Genomic DNA, 4,665 nt, shown 5'->3' on the forward strand with positions numbered 1-4,665 from the left:
AGGTGATAGATTTGAATGCCTATCTCTTCTGATATGTGAGTGCTAAAACACCTGGTCTTCACCTTCCTGCACTCCCTTCTTGTGCTGTATCTGTAGTCCAAAGCAATGCTATGCAGGCTTGAAAGATGGGGAAGTGTTTACTACAGCTGTTCAGCTGAAATACTGTGGTGCAGGAAGAGCATGTGTCACTTTGGAGTGAGTTTGTGTGAGCGGGTGGTGTGGGTAGGTGCAGACGTGTGGATGGAGAAACTGTTGACAGAAAATGGCAAATTGAAGAGGAAAAATGAAATGTTAAATAGTAGTGTGTGTAACTTCTCCTAGGAACTGATAAGCTCCAGGGACTAGAGGTCCTGCTGAATCCACAAAAGATAAACTTGGGATGCCAAGGGTCAGCTGAGCTTACACAAGGCCACCAGTCTGCCCTGCTGTCAACAACAGGTTGTTTAACTTGGACTGTATTCAAGAGGCTGTGGCTGCTACACGCAGGCAGGATTACAGGACTGTGGCTTCACCTGCAGAAGCAGAGGGACTTTCTGAAAATCCACCCCGAGGCCGCTGGTGTGTCAGTATCACCCTCTGTGTCCAAGGGAGGTGGTTGCTTCCCCACCGTAACTGCATGTGTCTGTAGGTAAGAATTGAATATACTTTTTGAATAGTTGTAAATAATTTCAGTATTTATAGCTTAATAAAAGGTGTGCTACTAAATATTGCTTGTGATGTGCTGTTCTTCCTGATTTGATGCTCTATCAGGGAAAAGGCATTTTCCAGCACTTAAAATTCAATTGGAGAGTGTTTATAAACATATATTTCATATATATAGTTGCTGCTGCCCTTGCTTGTCACTCCCCACTTACAGATGGCTTTTTTGAAGCCTTGCTGCTTTGCTGGCACTTAGTATTCCAGAGTGGCACCCCACACACACTTTAGTTCAGGTGTTCCCCTACCAGACACTCAGATTGTCTGCACAATCCCTGATATTCCAGGAAGTCAGTTTATACTGGCTTTACCAGATGAAATTCTCCTTGGACATTCTAGCTTTTGAGTCCCTTAAGGCAGCACGTGGTCAGTGATGCTGAATGACTCCCCCTTTGCAGGGCCACTGCTGAAGCTGGGTGACTTAAAACAAGATGGAAAGGAGGAGAAGGAAGGTCCCTAGACCTTCCAAGAACAGAATTAAGTAGAACACTCCCTGTTGAGCCTTGAATTTGAAATTGTGAAGTGGGTGCAGGATGATGGGGGCCACTGCATGTGGGTTGCCATCGTAGGGCCTGTCCCATGCTACTGCTGTGACTTGGCAGCCTGCGGGACATCTTGCTTCCTTTGGGTAAGGGCTGCAAAAGGCCTATTGGAAAACAGCATCCTCTAATGCAAGCTACATCCAGGAGGAAGCTTGAGTTAATGGCTGAGTATCAGTTCTAGCATCTGATGGCTGAAGGTGGTTCCATGACTATGAATGCGTGGAGGCCCATGTACGTAAACACCTGAGTGATCTGCAGGCTCTTTCATAGCTGTGTGTGACCAGTTTGGTGACTGCTCCTTGGAAATGGTGCAGAACAGTGTAATACAGGTAGCGCAGGCTGCTGTTGGAAGGCTTATTAGATTTTTAAAAAAGTCCTTTATGGGAAAGGAGTAGGTGTCTCAGCAGTATCCCTTGGGTGACCTTCCTGTAAGGAGAAAAGGTCTTTCCTTGTCTACATATGCAATTGAAGACTTTCCTTGGTGACTTTGGAAATTGAAAGTAAACAATCTTTTTTCTTACTGTATGATTCAGCTATTATTTTAAGGCTTTTATAATTATTTGGGACTTCCAAGGTTATAAAGTGTTGTCATTTCAGTGATGGATGTTTTCCTAAATGGTTTGGTGAAAATATTGATGTATTTAAATGAAAATTGAATAACTCAAAGTTCAACTATGTTTTCTAAAGCCTAATGACTATTTCTTCCCAGACTAGAAGTTAAATATTTCTCTTTGTCTCTGACAAAAGCATATTTCTCCTTTCATAGTGAAGGATTTTAATAGCTCCACTTAGAAAGCTTCCATTAAAATATTCCAATAAAGATTTCATGATTGCAGTTAATGCATTTCAGATGCTGGAGACCATCTCAGTTTTTCATAACAATGTAGTTGTACTGTAGGCAGCCCATTTTGCTATGGATACTGCTTGGAAAACTGGTGTTCTGGGATAGTTCCTGGTTTTGTTTGTTGGGGGGAAGATGTGAGTCATTCTGGAAGACAATTAAACAGTTGTAATCAAACAGCAAAGAATGACTTGCATAATACTCCTAGTGTAGTTCTAGGCCTACTTGTAAAACTGCAGATTATTTTTCAGATTTATGCTTTTTCAGAGTTTCTGACTATTGTGGTTAAAGTGCAGAAACTGAGATATTGTCTCTATTATGGGAAGAAGTAATAGAAATGAGTAGCAGTAGAAAGGGATGGGACAAGCAGTAAATGAATTTTTTCCAACTTTAAAGCAAGACACAGCTAAGCTGATTCTTCCTTTGGAGAAAGGAAAGTACAAGAAATGAAGTGCCTGAAGGTAGTAGGGAAAATGAGGGTTGTTTTTTTTTTTTTTTGGGGGGGGGAATATTTAAGATAAAATTTACTCCAGTTTTAAAAAAGCAGTTTGAATGTTATGATTCTTTCCTGTTATCTGTACTTGTGAGTCTAGTGCTATTGCCTGTCAATTTGAAATTAAGGCCTATTGTAGGACATGTATTTAAACTGTATAAATATATATTTATAACAATATGCATCAGTGGGGTGAATGTTATGTTGTACAGCCTTCCTGATGGAAAATAAAGCTGATCCAGTTATAGTTGCTGCACTTTTTATCTTTTTCTATCCTCAATGCCACTGAATTCTATCACTTCTGCTGGTCCTTTTCTGGAAAAATCCACTGGTGTCTGAATTTTCTATAAAGTTACTACTGTATTCTGCATAACCTTTTCTGCCTGCTTTTCTAACAGTTTGTTCAAAATGTGTCCAGGACTGTTATAAGTTTGCCAGATTCAAATACTAAACTGAAAGCAAATGTTTATACTATTTTAATTTTGCCTACTCCTTCACTGTGATATTAAAATATTTTTGGAATTCTTGGCTAGTAGCACTGAGGATGAAATTGCTTAATTCTTTCAGACAGTAATTCACATATATTGTATATTCTAGCAGATCATGTGAGAGCAAGCCCAATTGTTCCTCATATGCTGCTCAAGAAAATTGCTCCAGGTGTAACATGGGTTGAAGGTGCTGGATATGGTGGCTCCTGTGGTAGCTTTATACGGATCAATGGGCAGAGATGGTCCCTGTGACAAAGAGCTTGCAATTAAACTGAAGACAAATGTGTGGTAAGGCAAGAGGAGAGCAAGATGTTGTGACGGTGGATTTTATTTCTGTTCTTCCTCTCTTGGGTTTAAGACAAAATAAATTACATGGGTGAAGGCTTTCTGAAAAATCGGGAGGCTGAGGGAGGTAGCAGGATGAAGGAGGGGACAGGAGGGTGGAGTATAAGGCTGAGGTAAATTAATGTCTGTGACTGAAGCTTCTATTTTATGACTTGTGCTTGACTGTTGCTTCTGTCCTGCAAACTCCCCCTTAACCAGCAGCATGGTGTAGGTGGGGTGCAGAGAGGGGCAGAGGCTGGGGCTGCTCTGCAGCGGGGTGGACTGTGTCTCTGCATTTCTGAGCACAGGAAAAATGAGTGACTTGGTCAGTCATGTCTACCTACAGGTGAAACGCTGTGCTTAAACTAAAGAAAACAAAAAGAACCACCACAGTTGCAATAAACTGCCTCAACTTTCTGTGCCACTGCTTGGAGGAAGGAGCTTCTTCCATGTTGGCATGGCTACAAACTGGCTGGTAGCTCCGAGATGCCTGCTGCTAGCCACTGCAGCTAACAGCAAGAGGGGGGGGGACACTGTCTAAAAATACATATAAGTAGGAACTAATTTTGCAGTAAATGACATTGACAGTGTCTTGACAGTGCAAGTTCACTGGGGCTGCACCACCAAGCAGCAGCTTTCCCTAAGCTCTGGCAGCAGGGCCTGCCCTGTATCCCTCGTCCTTCAGCTCTCCTAGTCCAGCTTTCCCCGGAGCATGCCTGGGCAAAGCCCCTGCTACTTGCCCCAGGAGGGGGCTTTCATGGGAAGGAGCCGCAAGCCCAGAGTGGCGAGGCCGCGCCCGGCCCGTGTTTTTGGGCTGTAGGGGCAGCTTTCACCCAAACCTTCCCCCTTTCGCAGCGCTTTGAGGCGCCGCCCGCCCCGGGGCGGTTCCCTCATGGCGGCCGCCGCTCGCCTGGGTGGGAAGGGGCGGGGTCGCCCGTGAGGCGCGGGCCAATCAGCGAGCGGGAAACTGGGCGGGAAGGGGGGCGCGAGGCCAAGGCGCCAAAGCGCCCTTCCTGGGCTGGGCGGGGAAGGGCCCCTCCGCCGCGCTTCAGCCAATCGCGGCGGCGCGCCATCTCCCCGTCCCGCCCCCCGAGGGCAGAGGGCCAATAGGAGGCGCTACCTCTTCGCCTGCTCAGCCAATGGGCGGCGGCGGTGGAACGCTCCCCCCGCCCCAGGTGCCGCTGCCCGCGGAGGCGAGGGTCGCGCTGCCCCTGCCCCTGCCATGGGCGCGGGAGCGGCGCCGGGACCGCGCGGCCGCGCCGTTTCCTGCCGCCTCGTGGG

The sequence above is a fragment of the Tinamus guttatus genome, unplaced genomic scaffold, assembly GCF_059628265.1.
Source record: "Tinamus guttatus ecotype Peru unplaced genomic scaffold, ASM5962826v1 Tinamus_guttatus_pri_ptg000314l, whole genome shotgun sequence".
In the NCBI taxonomy this organism is placed as follows: Eukaryota; Metazoa; Chordata; class Aves; order Tinamiformes; family Tinamidae; genus Tinamus; species Tinamus guttatus.